The sequence below is a fragment of the Triticum aestivum genome, chromosome 1A, assembly GCF_018294505.1.
Source record: "Triticum aestivum cultivar Chinese Spring chromosome 1A, IWGSC CS RefSeq v2.1, whole genome shotgun sequence".
Classification (NCBI taxonomy): Eukaryota; Viridiplantae; Streptophyta; class Magnoliopsida; order Poales; family Poaceae; genus Triticum; species Triticum aestivum.
In genome coordinates this window covers 290,709,368-290,731,719 of record NC_057794.1, presented here as the reverse complement: position 1 = coordinate 290,731,719, position 22,352 = coordinate 290,709,368, and positions in this window count along the sequence as shown.

The following is a 22,352-nucleotide window of genomic DNA, read 5'->3' as shown; positions in this document are numbered from 1 at the left end:
GCCAACCAAAAAAATGGACTGCAATAAATTGCATAAGAAGTCGCAATGAGCTATATATAAATTATTAAAAAAGAGGAAATGGTATGACTTGTGGGCCTATTAAGTTGACACGTATGCAAGATTTTTTTAGTTATTATATACGTCAACAAACGATTCTAGCAGACATAACCGTTGGATGTCAATCCAACGGCCGTCGTGTTTCTTCGATCTCTGATCTTCTTGCTCCAGCCGCCAAATCCAGCGCCGGCGTGACCGCCTGCTCCCGCCTCCCGTGGCCAGCTGTGCTGCCGCGCATGCCTCACCGCCCTACCGTACTCCCATCGCTGGCCTAGCCATCTCTCTACTCACCCACACCTTCTGTTATTCTGTGGCGACGGCAGACGAACCAGTAAACCCTCGTACAGTCATACTCCCCTCCGCGTGGGAAATAACTGCTGAGTCTTCCCTGGCTCCGTGTCGTTCCCTTCCTATGCCTCACCGTTGTCCATCGCCCTAGTGCTCTCGGTGCGACCTGGTCAACGTGGTCAACGATCGACATGCATCTGAAGTGGACTGTACGTGGAGAGGCTGACAGCTGGATCCATGGCCGCACGCAAGGAAATGCCTCCTTATTACGCGCAAAATAAAGATTCCTCCACCTGACATCTGGGACCCACCGAAAGGGCCTCCGTATTTTGCGAAAAAAACATTACCGCCGCTGACAGCTTGGACCCACCAGCTATATCTTCGCACGCAAGGAAGTGCCTCCTTATTATGCACAAAAAATTAATACTTCCCCTGCTAGCTGGGACCCAGTATAGTGGGAGGCTGACTTGTGGGCTTACTAAGTTGACGGGGATGGAGGGCTTTGTCAACTTAGTCAATATGCACGATTCTAGCTCCAGTGACTGTACGATGTCCATCCAACGGCCGTAGTGCTTCTTCCTCTGGTCTTCTTGCTCTAGCCGCCCAAACCAGCGCCGGTCGTGCCTCGTGCTCCTGCCTCTCGTGGCCGGCTGCGATGTCGTGGAGGCCTCACCGCCCCTACTACTCCCACCGCTGGCCAGGCCATCCCTCTACTCACCCACACCCCCTGTTATTCTACGGTGACGGCAGCCTCACACCACAGCGAACCAGTGAACCCTCATACTCCTGTACGCGTGGGCATCCACTACCGCGTCTTCCCCGGCTTTGCGTCGTCCCCTTCCTAGGCCTCGTCGTCGTCCACCGCCCTGGTGCTCTTGGCGCGGCATGGTCAAGGAACGGCTTCCATCGAACATGGACTGTACATGGAGAGGCTGGCAGTTGGGTCCACGGCCGCAGCAAGAAAGTGCCTCCTTATTATGCGGAAAATAATGATTCCTCCACCTGACAGCAGGGACCCACCGGACGGGCAACCATATTTCGCGAAAAAATGTTTCCCCCTGACTGCTGGGACATACCAGCGACATCTTCGCACGCAAGGAAGTGCGTCTGGGCAAAAAAAACGATTCGCCCCCTGACTGCTGGGACCCACCAGCTACATCTTCGCACGCAAGGAAGTGCCTGACAGTCGGGACCCACCTGGTCGAAGCGTACGTAGCGTTGTCATTCTGGTCGCGAACGTGTACGTACATACTGGTCCATGTAGAGGCGCGCACGTGTCGTAGTAGAGGCGCGCACGTAGCATGTACACGTACGTACAACGGCCAGTGTGCAAGAAAGAAAATATGGCCATGTACATACATACGTGCAGGGTCTCGAACGCCTACTCGCGCATATGTACAGCCAGGGCTCGTGTACATGGCTGGGTCGGAACGGAGAAACATCGTCGTCGTCGTGTTCATGGGGAGCCAACTGGCTGGGTCGGAACGGAATGTGTCGTCGTGTTCATCGGGAGGGCTTGGACGGAACAGCCGATGGAAACGAGGTCTGGCATACCGCACAATGGAGGAAACGGCCTTGTGTTCGACCGGCCACGGTCGAAATGGGATCCTGTTCATCGGGAGGGGTCTGGCATACCGCAAAACGGAGGAAACGGACCTCCTACGGTCAAAACGGGGGTCCTGTTCATCGGAAGGGGTGTGGCGTACCGCAAAACGGAGGAAACGGACTTGTGCTGGAGCGCTACGGTCGAAACGGGGGTCTTGTTCATCGGGAGGGGTGTGGCGTACCGCAAAATGGGACTCCACGAGATATTGTTCATCTCCACCGTCGACCCCCTCCAGCCTCCACGGGCTACTGTTCATCCACCGTCGACCTCCTCCAGCCTCCACCTGCGACTGTTCATCCACGGGCTCCTGTTCATCCAGCCTCCACCACGCGCTACTCCACCGGCTACTGTTCAACCAACCTACTGGGCATAAACCGGCCTACCTGGGCCGGATTAACTTCATCAGTAGTTCAAAGGTGTTAACGGCCCAAAGAGGCAGATAAAGGCCCAGGGCCCGTAGTCGGTTTACAACCTGTAGCCGTACACCGGCGTTTGTACATATACTTGTACTATAAGTTAGGAACAAGGAGAGACCAACCTGGATACGAGTATGAACCGGGGTTGGGACTCTCTGAACCGGCAGGCGTCACCCGTGTATATAAGGGGGCGACCCGGCGGCGGTTCAAGGGGACAGACAACAACTCGAGACATAGGTGAAGCTTGTTTGCTCCCTAGTCATCGAAACCCCATCAATTCCATCACAACTAGACGTAGGCTTTTACCTTCCTTGAAGGGGCCGAACTAGTATAAACTCTCTTGCGTCCTTGTGTCCGCTTAACCCCTTCAAGCTAACCCGTCATGATGGCTCCACGACTAAGTCCTTTCTCTAGGACATCTGCCGTGACAAAACCACGACAGTTGGCGCCCACCGTGGGGCTATCGCATGATGGTTTCCAGTTCTTGGAGGGCCGCTTTGAGGGACTCGAGGGCTACGCTGTAGGCCGAATGACTAAGAGTCGTCGCGGCAGGCTCTACATCGACGACGCAGGCTGGGGCCCCGAGGCCGGCTCAATTGAGTACGGGTACCGGGTCCCCTTTGGTAGCATTCACGTTTTCATTGGCAAGGTCGGTGAACCGGGCCCTAATCCGGACATCTGCACCGACCTCGTCGAGACGGCTCAGCGTGCACAATCCGCCCGGGTTAAACCGGCCATGAAGCATGCCTTCGTGGGAGTCATCCATGGAGGAAGTTATGAGGACGGATCGGAATTTCGCAGGGCGACTGTCATTTGTTCCGGTGACGAATCTTCGACCGGAGAAACCGAATCTCTTTATCAGCTACAAGATGGCCGAATTGGGAGCTGTTCCGATGGCGACAGTATTCCGGACCCCTCTGATCTGCCCAACCGGGTTGGAATATTCATGGCCGGAACACAAGCAGCACTTCATTCTTCGACAGCTGCGGCAACGATTTCCGGTTCAGCAGCAGCGACGGCTGTCGAGGCAGGAGGCCCTGTGCGCCCGCCGGCTCAGGTTCTATCAGAACTATTCGATGCGTTGGTTGTGCTTATGGCGGAAGTTAATCCGCCAGATCAGGACGTTCACAATATGAAGATTGCAAAGGTAAAGGAACAGATCACCCAGGCCAAGGCGGATCTGGCGGCTGAGGACACCAGGATGGCCGCAGAGCGGGCCGCTTTAGACGCACAAGCCTACAGGCTTATGTTGGACCAGAGCGTGTCGCATGAAGTCATGAGGAGGAAGCACCGATCCCGCTTACCTCCGGTTTTCGAGGCTAGAGACCTTTTCAACACTCTGGGGCCAAGAGCCGGCAATCCGCTGGAGGGGAACCAGGCAGAAGCCCCTGGGACCGGTGTACCGGTTCAGCCTCGTCAGATGGACCCGCCTCGTCAAAACACCGTTGTACCTGAGGCTGCTTTAACACCCCCGGGTCACTATTCCAACCCAATGGACAATCTTGTTGCCGCTGCTGCACGGCTGGAGGCCATTCCGATCGAAGGTGACTCGCCGCAGGCAGTAGAGACACGACGGGTCAAGGAACTTCTGAGGACAGCTTTGGCCCAACAGGAAGCGTACTCGTACAGCCGCGACCGGATCCACTCGACCCCTCGTCCAAGCCGGAGCTATAGCAGACATATGGATGAACCAGCAGTATCGAGTAATGAACGACGTGGGGCACCCCGGGACAACAACCCGGCGGGTGGTGCGGATGACGCTCAGGGAATGGTGGACCGGGCCCGCGCGCGCAGGGAGGCCGAGTTAGCCGCACAGCATCAGGCTCGGCAGCTCACGCCGGTTCGTCCAACCACCTTGACTGAACCTGGTGTTACTTCTAGTTCTATGGGGGTGCCTTGCCTTATCCCCGCTTTACGCAGCGTGCGCCTGCCCAAGGATTTCAAAGGCCCACGCAAGGTACCAAATTACACGGCGGATCAACCTCCAAAGACATGGGTGGAGAGCTATGAGATGGCCATGGAGATGCTTGATGTGGATGACGCGGCGTGTGCAAAATACTTCACCATGATGCTCGAAGGAACGGCCCGTACTTGGTTAAAAAGCTTGCCGGCTAATTCTATCAGTTCATGGGCCCAATTACGGGCCCGGTTTATCAGCAATTTCAAAGATACCTGTAAACAGCCTATGTCGATAGTGGACTTAGCGACATGCGTCCAGGAGGAAGGAGAATCAACGACTCATTGGGTGCACCGGGTTTCACAAGTGTTGCACTCCTCAGACCGCATCAACGCTGACACCGCAGTATTAACCCTAGAGGGCAACTGCCGGTTTGGACCCCTGAAGCTGAAGTTGGGATGGATGAAGTGTCATTGCACCGACATGGGGACCCTCATGGCCGCTTTGGTGAAATATGCTAATTCTGATAGTACCAAGGATCCCGAATCTGATGATGACAAGACAGGGAAAGGAAAAAAGGAACAACAGCTCCAAAGGTCAGCAGCATCACTGGGTAGGCAATGGCGGAGGAGGCAAGCGTAAAGCGGATGGTAACATGGACTTTGTGGCTAATACCAACACACAAAACAATGGCCAGCGACGCAAGGGTAGGCCGAAAAATCGTAGTGGGGCGCCCAACCCTAACCCAAACCGCCTAAACTATCTGCTAAGCCAGCCCTGTCCAAGACATGGGACGAAGGAGGAACCAGCAAACCATCTTTGGAAGGATTGCTTTATTATGCAGGAGTTCAAGAATTCTAATAATTTCCGGTATGATCACGAATCTGGTGATGGCTCAGGGTCCGGGCCGGGTTACGGTGGAGGAAGTTCCGGTTCAGGATTTAATGGTAATCTGGGCGGAAATAATGGTCAAAATAATCGGAACAACCAGGGTGGTTACAACCAACAGCAGCAACAGTCAGGTTACCAGAGCAACCCAAAGCAGTTGAGTGGTGGGCAGTACCATGTCTTTACCACTAGCTTGGACAAGCGAGACCGGAAGGTTCAGAGGCGGGCGGTCAACTCTGTTGAACGGGCCATACCCCGTTATCTACGTTGGTCTGAACAACCGATCATATGGAGCAGACAGGATCACCCACCCCAGGTCGATAATACGGGTCAGTTGGCTCTGGTGGTGGCGCCTCAGGTGGGAGGTTATAAGTTCACCAAGGTGCTCATGGATGGAGGGAGCAGTATTAACATCCTGTACTATGAGACCTTCCGTCGTATGGGACTAACGGATAAGAATCTCAAACCGTCTAATACAGTATTCCACGGTGTAGTGCCTGGCAGATCAGCGTATCCCGTTGGTAATATAGCTCTGGAAGTGGCCTTTGGGGATGATCATGATTCCAGGTCGGAGACATTGACGTTTGAGGTGGTGAAAATCCAAAGTCCATATCATGCCCTGTTTGGGCGACCGGCATACGCCAAGTTTATGGCTCGGCCCTATTATGTGTATTTGCAGCTCAAGATGCCGGGTAACAAGGGGACAATAACGGTTCACAGAAGCCGCAAAATCGCTTTGGAATGCGAGGAAGGAGATGCGGCTTATGCAGAGTCAGTTTCTGCCACCGAGGAGTTGAAGTACTATAAAGACAATGTTGATCCAACGGACATGACTCAATTGAAGAAGCCAACTACGGAGCATGATCCGGCCCTAAAGTTCAAATCGGCAGCAGAGACTAAGCTTGTTGACTTCGTGCCTGGAGATTCGTCCAAGCAGTTCAGCATCAGTGCCAACTTGGATCTGAAATAGGAAAGTGCGCTCATCGAGTTCATCCGTGAGAATCGGGACATTTTCGCATGGAAACCCTCCAACATGCCAGGTGTACCGAGGCAACTCGCTGAGCACACACTTAATGTGGATCCTAAATATAAACCGATGAAACAGTTCCTCCGCCGGTTTAACGAAGAAAGACGCAAGGCGATTGGAGAAGAGGTAGCCAGGCTCTTAGCAGCTGGCTTTATTGTTGAAGTTTTTCACCCTGAGTGGCTTGCCAATCCGGTGCTGGTACTCAAGAAAAATGGCACCTAGCGCATGTGTGTGGATTACACAAATCTTAATAAAGCTTGTCCAGCAGATCCTTTTTCCCTCCCCCGTATTGATCAAATTATTGATGCTACGGCGGGTTGTGAGCGTTTAAGTTTCTTGGATGCATATTCTGGCTATCATCAGATCAAAATGGTAGTTAAGGACCAGGAGAAGACAGCATTTATAACTCCCTTTGGAGCCTTCTGCTACGTGTCTATGCCCTTCGGGCTCAAGAGTGCCCAGGCAACTTACCAACGGTGTGTACAAAATTATCTTCACAAGCAGATTGGCCGTAATGTACATGCTTACGTGGATGATATCGTGGTTAAATCCAGGGAGAAGGAGACTCTGATTGATGATTTAAAAGAAACCTTTGATAACCTGAGAACATACAAGATGATGCTTAATCCGGACAAGTGTGTCTTTGGTGTACCGGCGGGCAAACTATTGGGTTTTCTAGTGTCCAACAGGGGAATTGAGGCTAATCCGGAGAAGATCACGGCTATCACCTCCCTGGCTAAACCGAAGTGTATCAACGATGTTCAACGCCTGGCAGGCCGGATTGCTGCGATACGCCGGTTTATCAGTCGCCTGGGTGAGAAGGCAATCCCTTTGTATCAGATGTTGAAAAAGACGGATCAGTTTATTTGGAGTTCTGCTGCTGATGAAGCATTTGAGGACTTAAAGCGGCAATTGGCTAATCCGCAATGCTCGCCGCTCCCGTTGACAAGGAGTCGTTACTGCTATATGTTGCTGCTAATGTTCGGGCGGTCAGCGTAGCTATTGTGGTGGAGCAAAAGGAGGCAGGTAAAGAGCATCCGGTTCAACGTCCGGTCTATTATATCAGCGAGGTACTCATTGAGTCCAAACAAAGGTATCCACATTGGCAGAAGCTAGTGTATGGAGTTTTTATGGCAAGCCGGAAGCTTAAACAATATTTCCAAGGGCACTCAATTACGGTGGTCAGTTCTGCTCCTTTGGGAGATATCATCCAGAACCGGGAAGCAACTGGCCGGATTGCAAAGTGGGCCATAGAGCTGGGGCCGTACGGTTTGAAGTATGTGCCTCGGACAGCGGTTAAGTCTCAAGCACTTGTTGATTTCATCAATGATTGGACAGAAATTCAAGCACCTGAGGAAAGGCCGGATCATACATATTGGACCATCCATTTTGACGGATCCAGGCAGTTGGAAGGCTCGGGGGCTGGAGTCGTGTTAACTTCCCCACGAGGTGATAAGTTTTGTTATGTTCTCCGTTTAATGTTCCCTTGTACTAACAATGCAGCTGAGTATGAAGCCTTGCTCCATGGTCTCCGGATGGCTAAGGAGATGAATCTAAGTCGAGTTAAGTGCTTCGGTGACTCGGACCTTGTGGCTCAGCAAGTGTCTGGCACTTGGGACTCCAAGGACCCACTCATGGCAGCATATCGTCGCGAGGTGGATACTGTCACAGGTTATTTCAAGGGCTATCAGGTGGACCACGTGGACCGACGGAAAAATGAAGCGGCAAACGCTTTAAGCCGGCTAGGCTCTCAGCGCAAACCAGTCCCACCCAATGTTTTTCTGGATGTGCTGCACAACCCGTCGGTCAAGATCCTTGGTGAAGAGGATTTGGCTATTCCTAATCCGGAGGCTCAATTGGTGGCGGCTCTTCATGTTATTCCGGATTGGACGCTTCCTTACCTGGCGTACAAGAACCGGGGTGAGTTGCCAGAGGATGAAATTTTAGCCCGGCAGATAATCCGGTGATCCAAGTCCATGGCTATCATCGACGGCGAGTTGCATCATTGCAGTATATCAGGGGCTTTTCAACGCTGTGTGTCTCCTGAAGAAGGCCATGAAATCTTGCGTGAGATCCACGAAGGAGATTGTGGTCACCACACCGGTTCAAAGTCTCTTGTGGCTAAAGCGTTTCGCCATGGTTTTTATTGGTTAACTGCTCATGCTGATGCGGAGGATCTGGTCAGACGGTGTGATGGTTGCAAAGGTTTTCAAGGCGTGCTCATGTACCGGCTCAAGAATTGAGAATGATTCTGATTACTTGGCTGTTTGCAACTTGGGGGCTGGATATGGTTGGGCCTTTCAAAAGATCCAAAGATAAGAAGACCCACCTCCTGGTGGCGGTTGACAAGTTTACAAAGTGGGTGGAGGCAGAACCTGTTAGCAAGTGTGATGCGGCCACGGCGGTTCAGTTCATCAAAAAGGTGATTTTCCGGTTTGGCTTTCCGCATAGTATTATCACAGATAATGGTACCAATTTATCCAAAGGTGCTATGAAGGAGTTCTGCGAATGGGAGCACATCCGGCTCGACGTTTCATCAGTGGCACATCCATAGTCCAATGTTCAAGCAGAAAGACCTAATCAAGAGATCTTGAGAGGCATCAAACCCCGGCTCATGGTTCCTTCGCAGAGAACGCCGGGTTGTTGGGTAGAAGAATTACCATCTGTGCTATGGAGCATCAATACAACACCCAACAGATCAACAGGATACACACCGTTCTTCATGGTTTATGGAGCGGAGGCGGTTCTTCCCAGTGATATCCGCCATGATTCACCTCGTGTCACGGCTTATATTGAAGCGGACAATGAGACAGCACGGCAAGATGCTTTGGACCGGTTGGATGAAGAGCGTGACATCGCAGCCGCCCGATCGGCGATTTACCAGCAGGATCTTCGTCGTTATCACAGTCGTCGGGTCAGAACCAGAACCTTTCAGGAAGGAGATTTGGTGCTTCGGCTCATCCAAGATCAGACTAATATGCATAAGCTATCCCCACCTTGGGAGGGGCCTTTCGTGGTCAACAAGAATCTGCATAACGGGTCGTACTATCTGATCGATATTCGAGAGCATAAGGACTCACGTACATCAGAGGAGGAGACTAACAGGCCGTGGAATATAGCTCATCTTCGGCCTTACTATACTTGAACCATTGGCTATACTTATGTATATATTACGACAATGTATATATTATGATTAAATATAATAAACCAGAACCTCAGCTAAAGCGGGGTATCTGTTCTTTTACATCATGTGAGGTTACACGGACTTGCTCTAAAGCGGCCTCCGGTTTACCCCTTGAGTTCGCTTTGCTAAAAGCATCGTGCTATATCACTTGGAGGATTGGTCATGTCCGAACCAATACCATGCCTCTTGATAGGCGAAAGCCACCAGATCACTTGGGGACTAGGTCATGTCTGAACCAGTCATGCCTCTTGATCGGCCTAAGGCCACAGAATCACTTGGGGGCTTGGTCGAACCCGAACCATGACCACACCATTTGGTCAGCATAAATGCCACGGTTTCATTTGGGGACCTGGCTGACTAGAACCATAGTTACACCTAAAGGGAGCTTGGCCGTGTTTGGCCATGGTAACGCCATTTGATCAGCTTAAATAAAAATTTTCTTTTGCTTCACACTTTTCTTTGAAGGGGGGTTTTTGCTTTTCATTGTGTTTTTTTTAAACCGACAAAAAAATTTCAATTAACGGAACACAGTTCACGTCAATTCAGAGACTATTTGATCGGTTTGATCCGCGTTGTTAACATCCTCTTGTGGAGTAACACGGTCTTTATTATAACCCGGCACGGTTTACAATGGTAAACCGGCGTCTTATATATACACATGAGCTGTCATCTCCTCCAAACAGTCTGGGTTTGCAAAACTCCGCTTCAAGATTGGCCAAGCCAACTTCACGCTCAATGACGGCAGGTATTATGTATCTCAAAAATTTGGTCATATACTTAAAATTTTGTTTTGATTTCATATATGCAGACATCATATTCCGCCTGACGGTACAACCGCGGTGGCACTTGACGAATTTTTTATTTCAAAAAGTATTTTGGAAAGTTCATGACCATAGGAAGAGCAAATTATGCACGAAGGCATATCAACATCAAAGGTATCAGCTAGCCTATTACAAGGCAACATGGTGCCCATAAATAATATAATTGTTTTTCGCGAAGAAGAGGCAGTTTTAAAACCAGCTTCCGGTTCAAGCTTGGTCACCAGCCTGGCCTGATGGTTGCGGGTCATCCTGCGCCGCTTCAGCCTCCGTGTCCCTACCCAGTGGCTGGAAATCCACAGTTGTCCAGTCGATTCCCATTAATGCTTGAAAAACAGCTTCATCGTGGATCAGCAAGGACGGGTCAATATCGAGAGCGTAAGTATGCTTACGGATTGGAGGAATCAGATTTTCCGATTCATGGATTGGCGCAGCTATTCGCTTGTTCTGACTGTCATATTGCGCTTGATAACGAGACAAGTCTGCTTCCTCAGCCAACTGACAAGCTAGTGGACGCACCTCCCGGTTTATCGCTCGCAGATCCGCTTCACCGAATTCTGACCCGTCTTCCTTCAAGATGGGGTAGCCCTGAGCCGCTTCAATAGGATCAAAATCCGGCACCCAGGCTTTTGCCCGGATTAAAGCATTGATTGCGCCGGTTCGAGCAGTAGATTTCTTTAGCTCTTCAACCCGGGCAGGAAGCATCGACAGTTTCATCAGAGTATCTTGAATCAAAGTGGGCGCCGGTTTGTTATGAGATGCGGTACAGACGATCCGCTGGACACCAGTATACAATTGTTCAACCAATGTATAGGCGGCTTTTAGTTTCTTCCGCACATCTGACCCCAAGTGACCAATGCGTGTCCCTGAAATACCATAAAGGGTTAATAAACTGGCGACTCTGTCAGAAGGCAGAGCCAATTCAGAAGGAAAACCGGCTTACCAAAGATAGCAGCAGTCATGGCATGCACGTGCCGCTTTATGCTGGTCAGTTCATCTGCCACTGGTTTTAGTGCAGCCTCAGCATCCTCTGCTCGTTTGATCAAAGCGGATTTTTCAGTGGCCCAGTCCGCCCGTTTCTTCTTGAAGTTCTCCTTAAGTTGTTCCATGGCGCTTAAAGCACTGGCCAATTCCTCTTTTGCTTTGGAGGTTTCAGCCTGTTGGGTTTTCAGGTTTTCTTGAAGATCGATGACTTGGTTTTCTTTCGTCTTCAGCTCCGCCTGCATGCATATAGATATATGTTTCAACAAATCGATAGAAGGATTCAAGTACCAACCACATAACAAGTTATGCGCTTAGCACTTGGGGGCTAATGCATATTTGATCTTCATCTTTCAATTGTTTACAAAGTCCCAAGATCAATACAAGTATTCAACTTGGCACTTGGGGGCTAATGGCTATTTGATCATATATATTCTGATGCGGCAGTTTCAATTACTTAAAGTACCGGTTTAACTACGCTAAAGTTGAACCGGCCCTTGGGGGCTACATCAGCAAATTTCAAAGCAACAAGATTTATATTATTTAAGTCCCGGTTTGAAAGAATATTCCAAACTGGCCCTTGGGGGCTAGGAGAGTCAGGAATGGAAGCATACAAGCAGGAAGGAGCATATGGAAATTACCTCATATTTGTCTTTCATCATATTAACCAGACCGGCTTCGTAGTCACGGCTGGTATACAGCCGGTTCAGATAGCCGGAATGGATATCTTGGGCGTTCAGAGCAGCGTAAGTCGTCAGATCAGCGTTCCACTTGCCTTTGCCAAAGGCAGCAAATTCTTCCCTGGCAGAATGTTTGGATAAAGCGACAGGATTGTTTGGCTCAGTATGGCCAGTACCAGTAATGACAACCTCATCATCTTTGGTACCGCCGGTTTGCACTGGAGCTGTTGGCTTGTCAGTAGGCTTTGCTGGACCGGTGGAGCTTTCAATCCGGATGGAACCTGTAGGCTGATGGGTAGGACCTGAGGCATCGGTAGGTCTCTCTTCTGCAATAAGATCATCATCTTGCTGCGGTGGATCGTTGGGAATATCCTCAGGAATAGCCGCTTCAGCATTGGGTGTCTTGTCCGCTTCAAGAACGACATCTTCTTCGGCCGCTTTGTCCAGACGGGCCTTCTTGCTTGGCCTAGGTTTGGCCCTGAGAAGAATAACAAAATCAAATACAGAATATGTTTTAAGGCAATGTACTACAAACATCACAATAAGTATAGCTTACCCAAGCACCGTTTTGAGCGGTGGGAGCTGAGTAGCCGATGACTCGCCAGAAGATGAGTGGGAAGTAACCTGATAATCGGAGTCAGACGGATTAAGAGGTTGACGAAAGCAGCACGCTTTAGGACAAGCACTGACAAGAAAATTAGAGACCTCGGAATGGCGTTTCCAAACCGGACTGTTCGGTAAACCGGCGGAGGTAACTACCTGCCCGCTGTGCCGAGTGGTGCAGCGAGCTTCGTGTTGTTGGGTCTTCATAAGAAGTTTAGGATCCAAATAAGCAAGAGGATGAGAAAATTTAACTTTCCGATTTGCCTGACGCATTTTTTGTGAAGGCAAAGTTTCTGAATCGGAAGAGAGAATAATTACCTCTGCAACATCCGCGCGGCTGGCTTTGACATCATGCTGACAAATATCATCATCAATAAGACGCATGAAAATAAACCAAGTGAGTCAAGCTCTACCTCAAAATCCGGATTATCCACCTCATCGTCAGGAGCCGGATTAGAAGATGTAGTGGTTCTTTTCCTATGGGCAGTCTTCTTCACAGCTTTAGTATTTTGCCGGGTTGCTCTTTCCGGTTAGTCTGGTTTTTCTGGTTTCTCCTGCGGCAGTTTTTTGCTCCAAAATGGATCATCGCCCTGATTATGCAGACACTGATATTAAAAACAATGACCAGACATATCAATAACAGATTCAGCAAAGAGAAAAATCAAAGTCTTACAGCTGGCGGTTTGTTGGTGGCACAGAAGGGAAGCAGGCCGGTTCTGGCGCAGATGTGTTCCGGTTCATTCAGTATCTTATGCACAGCCTCTGTGATTTCTTCACCGGAGAGCTGGAGTCTTGAGTGTCGCAGTGGGTCATCAACACGGTCAGTATACTCGCACATCAAACCGGAGCGCAGACTAAGAGGCAGTATGCTCCATGATATCCAACAGCGAGCAAGGTCAACCCCTGTTAAACCGTTGGCCATAAAAGCTCTGAGCTTTGATAGCTGATGAGCATATTTACTTCTCTCCTGTGCAGTCAATCTTTGTGGAGAAGGGTGTGTGTTACTGAGCCGCTCCGGTCAAAAGCCAGGCAAAGGATTCTCACCAGCAGGGGAGGTGTCTTTGCAGTAGAACCATGTCTGATTCCATTCTTTCGGGTGGCTATGCAGTTTGGCGTGAGGGTATGTGACCTCTTTCCTTTTCTGAATCGCCACACCACCCAACTCCGTATTGGAGCCGTCAGTAAATTCAGTATGACGGTTTAGATGGAATAGGTCTCTGAACAGTTCCACTGTGGGCTCCTCTTGAAAGAACGCTTCACAGAGCACTTGGAAGTGACACATATTTGTAACAGAGTTGGGGCCAGTATCTTGTGGATGGAGCTGGAAATCAGCTAAAACATCCCGGTAAAATTTAGAACCGGGCGGCTTAAAGCCCCGGGCTAAGTGGTCTACGAAAACAACAACCTCTCCCTCTCGAGGTGTGGGAGGGCATTCTTTGCCAGGAGCCCTCCAATGGATGGTATCTTTGCTGCCTAAAGCACCAATCAGGACTAAATCGTCCAGTTCAGCCTCTGTGACGCGAGAAGGAACCCAATTGCACTCATACACTTGCTTGGCCATGATGGAATCTATAAGGTAAAAGATCCTGGTTCAAAAATGCATTGATTAAAATGCACTAGTATGTACAATGTTAAACCGGAAACAACCCTATCTAAACCGGAGTTTCATGAAGCAACCAACATTTGGCGGTTCAACAAGGGGACTAATGGCATATACCGGTTTGGAAAATTTTCTATAAGGTTAAACCGCCTGATCTAAACATTGAAGCAATTGAGATCGCGGATGGTTAAGTATGCAGAAACAGGTTTCACAAGATCTTGTTACGGCGCTGGATCTGAAGCAAGTTCAGAAAATAAGAAAAACAGTCGAAGATCAAAGCAGAACAGTATTGAATCAATGAGCAGAAGTATATGTGAGATCTATGGTTTTGGGCAGGAAACTAGCGGCAGATACTGAAAGTCACCGCTACACAAAGCAAGGGTTCACATGTGCATCCAGGAGCTAGTACATGAGTATGAACAAGTGATGAACACCGCAAGAACACGAAGCCCTAGATCAGATCTATGTTGAGAAGAGCAGAAGACCTACCAGAGCTGAGGAAGACGCGGAAGGTCGCCGCGGCTTTCTGGTGCGTTTAGGTTGATGCAGCGGCCAAGGATGATGCAGAAGATGACGACGGCAGCGGAGCTCTGAGACTGGCGACGCGAGGAAGATGAAGAGGAAGGGCACGAAGGGAAGAAAAGAAATGACCCTTCGGGCCTATTTATAAGGCAAAGGACATGTGTCAGGCGCGTGAATCAAGGGACCGCAGATCTTGGAAGTGGAGCCGTCACCTCGGTCATTGCGAATCTATTAAACAAGAGGATATCATGGATGTTTTCTTTATGACACATGACGTCATGCCGGTTTACAGCAAACAGAGAAGATGACATCACGGCGGTTCAACAACTACAAGAAGATGTTGAAGACGAAGATTTTTTGCTAAGGATTGACATGAACCTGTTCAAATCAATTTGGGGCCTAATGTTGGGGATATTACTACTGGGCATAAACCGGCCTACCTGGGCCGGATTAACTTCATCAGTAGTTCAAAGGTGTTAAAGGCCCAAAGAGGCAGATAAAGGCCCAGGGCCCGTAGTCGGTTTACAACCTGTAGCCGTACACTGGCGTTTGTACATACACTTGTACTATAAGTTAGGAACAAGGAGAGACCAACCCGGATACGAGTATGAACCGGTGTTGGGACTCTCTGAACCGGTAGGCGTCACCCGTGTATATAAGGGGGCGACCCGGCGGCGGTTCAAGGGGACAGACAACAACTCGAGACATAGGCAAAGCTTGTTTGCTCCCTAGTCATCGAAACCCCATCAATTCCATCACAACTAGACGTAGGCTTTTACCTTCCTTGAAGGGGCCGAACTAGTATAAACTCCCTTGCGTCCTTGTGTCCGCTTAACCCCTTCAAGCTAACCCGTCGCGATGGCTCCACGACTAAGTCCTTTCTCTAGGACATCTGCCGTGACAAAACCACGACAAACCCTCTCCATGGGCTCCTGTTCATCCAGCCCTCCACGGGGTGGTCCTGTTCATCCAGCCCTCCACGGGGTCCTGTTCATCCAGCCCCAACCAGCTCGGTCGATCGGGGTCCTATTCATCCAGAGGCAACACCACGGGGTCGTGTTCATCCACCCCCACCGGGAACTGTTCATCCAAAGCCCCCCAGCAACGCTCACAGTTCATCTAGAGGCAGCATCGATCGGCTTCAGTTAGCAGCAGTAGCGAAGGAATCACTCGGGTTCAGTAACGTAGCTAGTGTAATCGATCGGGTTCAGTTAGAGCCCAACACCTCACTCGGGTTCGGTTAGAGCCCAACGCCTCACACACACGCGCGTACGTGTATGAGAGAAACGCGCATCGCTCGGCCCCCGACCACCCACCTTAACCGGGAACTCCCCAAAATTTTCCTCCCCATCGCTTCTACCACGGTTTTTTCCGTCATGGACGGCCCAAAGAATGTCATGCAGCTGCGTCTCCGGCCCGCCCAGGACGAAAAGCCCATTTTCTGTCATGATTTTTTGTCATAGAAGTAGGAGCCCACCACATCTATGATGATACCGGGTTTTGTCACAATTATCGTTGTAGAAGTGTCATAAGTATGACAGGAAAAAAATTCGTTCAGCCCAAAATGACACGAATCTGTCTTTTTTTTGTAGTGGTTCGAGGGGCTTGAGTTCCACCACGTTGCTCGAGACAGTAATCAGGCAGCAGACATCCTTGCTCGAATGGGCGCCAAACGCGACCCCGTCCCACCTAACACCTTTGTGGAAAGGCTCTTCAAGCCATCCGTGATATGGAAGGATGAGAGCAGAAATACTAGTCCGGAGCTGATCATACCCCCAGACGCCGAACACAATTCTGATATCATCGGGGGTTCGGGCACCGAAATGACACCTTCCGCCCATGTAATCATGGTTGTCATTGCTCCATGGACCGAACCTTTCCCGGCCTACCTTAATAGGTGATGTCTACTACACAACCTTCTTCTTGTAGACGTTGTTGGGCCTCCAAGTGCAGAGGTTTGTAGGATAGTAGAAAATTTCCCTCAAGTGGATGACCTAAGGTTTATCAATCCATAGGAGGCGTAGGATGAAGATGGTCTCTCTCAAGCAACCCTCCAACCAAATAACAAAGAGTCTCTTGTGTCCCCAACACACCCAATACAATGGTAAATTGTATAGATGTACTAGTTCGGCGAAGAGATGGTGATACAAGTGGTATATGGATAGTAGATAAAGGTTTTTGTAATCTGAAAATATAAAAACAGCAAGGTAACTAATGATAAAATTGAGCGTAAACGGTATTGCAATGTGTTGAAACAAGGCCTAGGGTTCATATTTTCGATAGTGCAAGTTCCCTCAACAATACTAACATAATTGGATCACATAACTATCCCTCAACATGCAACAAAGAGTCACTCCAAAGTCACTAATAGCGGAGAACAAATGAAGAGATTATGGTAGGGTACGAAACCACCTCAAAGTTATTCTTTCCAATCACTCCGTTGGGCTATTCCTATAAGTGTCACAAACAGCCCTAGAGTTCGTACTAGAATAACACCTTAAGACACAAATCAACCAAAACCCTAATGTCACCTAGATACTCCAATGTCACCTCAAGTATCCGTGGGTATGATTATATGATATGCGTCACACAATCTCAGATTCATCTATTCAACCAACACATAGAACCTCAAAGAGTGCCCCAAAGTTTATACCGGAGAATCACGACAAAAATGTGTGCCAACCCCTATGCATAGGTTCATGGGCGGAACCCGCAAGTTGATCACCAAAACATACATCAAGTGAATCACCAAAGAGGGGCCCACGAGGGTGGAGGGAGCGCCCTAGGGGGTGGGCGTGCCCCCCTACCTCGTGGCTCCCTCGTTTCTTTCCTGACATGCACTCCAAGTCCATCAGATTTCTTCTGATCCAAAAATAAGTTCCATGAAGTTTCAGGTCAATTGGACTCCGTTTGGTTTTCCTTTTCTGCGATATTCTAAAACAAGGTAAAAACATAAACTGGCACTGGGCTCTGGGTTAATAGGTTAGTCCCAAAAAATGATATAAAAGTGTATAATAAAGCCCATAAACATCCAAAACAATAGATAATACAGCATGGAGCAATCAAAAATTATAGATACGTTGGAGACGTATCAACATCCCCAAGCTTAATTCCTGCTCGTCCTCGAGTAGGTAAATGATAAAAACAGAATTTTTGATGCGGAGTGCTACTTGGCATAATTTCAATGTAATTCTTTTTAATTGTGGCATGAATATTCAAATCCGAAAGATTCAAGATAAAAGTTCATATTGACATAAAAATAATAATAATACTTCAAGCATACTAACTAAGCAATCATGTCTTCTCAAAATAACATGGCCAAAGAAAGTTCATCCCTACAAAATCATATAGTTTAGTCATGCTCCATTTTCGTCACACAAGAATGCTCTCATCATGCACAACCCCGATGACAAGCCAAGCAATTGTTTCATACTTTAGTAATCTCAAACTCATAAACCTTCACGCAATACATGAGCGCGAGCCATGGACATAGCACTATGGGTGTAATAGAATATAATGAGGGGGATTATGTGGAGAAGACAAAAAGGAGAAAGCCTCACATCAACGAGGCTAATCAATGGGCTATGGAGATGCCCATCGATTGATGTTAATGCAAGGAGTAGGGATTGCCATGCAACGGATGCACTAGAGCTATAAATGTATGAAAGCTCAGCAAAAGAAACTAAGTGGGTGTGCATCCAACTTGCTTGCTCACGAAGACCTAGGGCACTTGAGGAGGCCGATTGTTGGAATATACAAGCCAAGTTCTATAGTGAAAATTTCCCACTAGTATATGAAAGTGACAAAACAAGAGACTCTCTATCATGAAGATCATGGTGCTACTTTGAAGCACAAGTGTGGCAAAGGATAGTAGCATTGTCCCTTATCTCTTTTTCTCTCATTTTCATTTTTTTCATTTTTTGGGGTTGTCGGTGTCAAAACCGGCGGATCTCGGGTAGGGGGTCCCAAACTGTGCGTCTAGGTCGGATGGTAACAGGAGGCAGGGGACACGATGTTTTACCCAGGTTCGGGCCCTCTTGATGGAGGTAAAACCCTACGTCTTGCTTGATTAATATTGATGATATGGGTAGTACAAGAGTAGATCTACCACGAGATTAGAGAGGCTAAACCCTAGAAGCTAGCCTATGGTATGATTGTTGTTCGTCCTACGGACTAAAACTCTCCGGTTTATATAGACACCGGAGAGGGTTAGGGTTACATAGAGTCGGTTACAATGGTAGGAGATCTACATATCCGTATCGCCAAGCTTGCCTTCCACGCCAAGGAAAGTCCCTTCCGGACACAGGACAAAGTCTTCAATCTTGTATCTTCATAGTCCAGGAGTCCGGCCGAAGGTATAGTCCGGCCATCCGGACACCCCCTAATTCAGGACTCCCTCAGTAGCCCCTGAACCATGCTTCAATGACGACAAGTCCGGCGCGCAGATTGTCTTCGGCATTGCAAGGCGGGTTCTCCTCCAAATTCTGTGTACCTGTTGAATAGTGTCCGGTTTCTTGTAAATGTAGTGCTCCTTGGCTTCTACGCCCAATAATGGCCATTTTCCATGTGTCAAATGAATACGAAAAGTCAGGGTGTTTTTTATATTTACACCCCTAGCCGCGTGAATGAGCCGCCTATTTAAGGGGACGAGGATTTAGATCCAAACCACACCTTCTCCCCACGAGTATTCATCAAAGCGTATCCGACAAAGGTCCATTCTATCATGGCCAGCCGCCGCAGCTCCTCCTCTCGCCCTTCCAGCCCTCAGCCTAGAGATTGGAAGAGGTGCTCCATCCCGCACAGCGAGCTAGTGAAGCCCGGACCAAGGGATTTCTCCCCCCGGCCTATATGGTCCCGGTTCGAGCCGGACTTGCCACCTATAATGGCGGAGAGCGCCCCCAATCCCTCCAAAGGAGAGCGGGTATGCCTTGCCAGTTACTTAATAAGAGGGCTCGGATTTCCAATTCATCCATTTCTCCGGGGGCTTCTGGAGTTCTATGGCCTCCAGCTGCACAACCTCACGCCTGCCTCCATATTGCATATCGCGGGCTTTGTAGCCCTTTGCGAGCTGTTTTTGGGCTGCGAGGCTCATTTCACGCTATGGAAAAGGCTATTCTGCCTTATGCCCTGCTTTAAGGAGGGGTCGATATATCAAGTGGGCGGAGCCGAAGTGTGGCACATCGCCGGGACCGGATATCTATCCGGAACCCCAAAGAAGGCGTCCGAGGACTGGCCTTCGAAATGGTTTTATATAGAGGATGTTCCGCTGCCGGATCCTGTCCGGATTGGCCTCCCTGAGTTCGACAGTGCTCCCCTAAAGAAGCGCCTAAGCTGGCATCCACGGAGCCCTCAGAGGGAAAGCGGCAGGGACGTTATTTACCTGATGGGCCGGATAAGATTGTTAGCTCATTCCGAACTGACCATGATTGGGGTCATGGCCGCATGCATCATGCGAGGGGTGCAGCCACTTCAGTATAAAGGCCGCCCCATGTGGGACTTCAACGGGGAGGACGACGCCACCTGCTATGGCCGTAAGGGGCCGGATTCGGCTACCGCTCTAATAAAGACCTTGTCCGCTTTGTACAAGGGAGAAGAGGAGGAATTTCTCCGCGTCAACCCACGGGGTGGATTTTCTATGTACAATCCCCCGAGTTGGGTAAGTGGGCACTTTTACTTGCCCATTCGTTTTATATTCCCATTGTTAAATTTTCAGTCTAACGACTTCAACGCAGGAACTGCGCCAGGATGTTAAAGAAATAAACAGCCCTCCTCCACAACCCGAGGATCCGGGACGGCCCCTCGATCCGGCCTCTCAAGAGGATCCGGACTTATCTGTGGAGCTGATTGATGGAGTGTTTCATCAATTGAGCAGGGACAACACCTTGGTGGCCATTACGGCCGATTATCCAGGGCTACTCCCAGCCTCACAGGTAACTGAGACCGGAGTCTTAGCACTTTGAAAAGGGATCTGTCCTCGCATGTTTTTGATTACCGTATGACAACCGTGTTTTGCGGGGGAGGTCCTTGAGACGGGAGGCCGAGCCTGTGGCGACTAGCCAACGAGGGGCGGCAAGGCCCCGCGAGCTGAAAAGAAGTGCGGTCCGGACTGAGGCACCGGTGCAAAGGTATAGCACGCCACCTTATTCCTAGGTGTTACTCCTTCGAGGCATATTAACACTCGTGTTCTCTTCAGGACGAAGAGACCTCGCCGGACTATATCCGGAGAGGCTGCCAATCGCGCCTCCACCAGCTAGGCTCCAAAGCCTGGTCCGGAAGCGGAGGCGAACATGAGGCGCGCACCGGACGCTCCTCCGACGGAGGATGCGGACAGGCTGTCTGCCACCAATTCCGAGGTGGAGAGTGCCATGAACCATAGGCGTCGCCGGACAGTTCTTCACGACGCTTGTTTCTCCCAAGAGGCATTGGATGCCTTCAATTCGGGAGACACGTACCTCCGTGCCGCTCAAAATGGTCTAGCCAGAGCCACGGAGCAGTATGTGGAAGACATACGGGTAAGAAAATTTTGGTAATTATATATGTATACCAATAGCCCCCGAGACTTGAAACAATTAGAATAACTGATTTAAGGATCATCTGTTATGCAGGTTCTTACAGAAAAGAATACCCTGCTGTCCTAGGAGCTAGAAGAGTGCAAAGCCCAACTTGAGGCTGCACTAGCCGTGGCAGGAGAGCCCAAGGAGACCCCTTCTGGTAATGTACGCTTCGAAAGATAAGTATTTTGCAAAGTGCGGCGTGGGTGCAAATCTGACAAATGAAATTGCAGATGGCGCCGGATTAAATCCGGAAGTGCAACAACTCCGACGCTAGCTAAAGGCTGGTGAGAGCGTGCTGACAAAGGTGAGGCGGGAGAAGAACGATCTCCAAGATGCCAACACCAAGCTAGGCGTTGAACTAAAGGACGTTCGTGCCCAGCTGTTGGGCTCCGTGAAGGAGAATCAGCGGATTCGACGCGGCATATATAGTAAGTGCTTAAACGAACTTTGAAAAAAGAGTTCGGTGAGGAAGTCGACTAACAGAGTAATGTCTGTAGGTATGCTGATAGGTCGTCCTACAGAGGAAATGCCCGGTTCTATGGGTGACCTTCTTCCCGAGCTCTCACAACTGCACGAGCGAGTTCGGCAGGTGATGCAAGGCGTCGCCCAGGCCTTGTGGCCGTCCGTCTCCATGCCCGAAGGCCTTGGAGAGCTTGTAGAGAAGCTAAAGGGAGCGCGGCGGCGCTTCCGATTATGGAAGATATCGGCCTGCCGTCAAGGCGCCAGGGAGGCCTGGGCCATGGTGAAGACGCGGTACACGAAGGCTGACCCAAACCACATGGCCGAGGTCGGACCCATAGGGCCCGATGAGAAGGAGATCCCTGTGAGCTTAGTATACGGCCAAGTAGAGTTGGCCGCAAAGTATTCCCAACAGGACTGTAAACTAGATAGCCTGTTAGATGGAATCAAAGAGGAATACAATCAGTCACATTGACTATGTAATTTAAATTGACATGTGTAATGCCTTCTAGCCGGATTGTAGATCGTTTGTCATGGCCGACCTTTTCGCTTCAACCTCGGGACCTGACGGTCCGGAGTGTGTCTGAATACCCTCGCGGTTATATAAGAACCGGGGTATGCATGGAGACCAGGCGTAGGGGTCATTAGTGCTTGAACAGACAAGTGCCCAACTAGTTATGTTATATTACATGGTTAGTAAGAAACATCTTCCAGGGAGAATAGTTCCGTTAGGGGTTCCTTTCCTTGGGAGGCATGCCCTAAAGTGCATGTC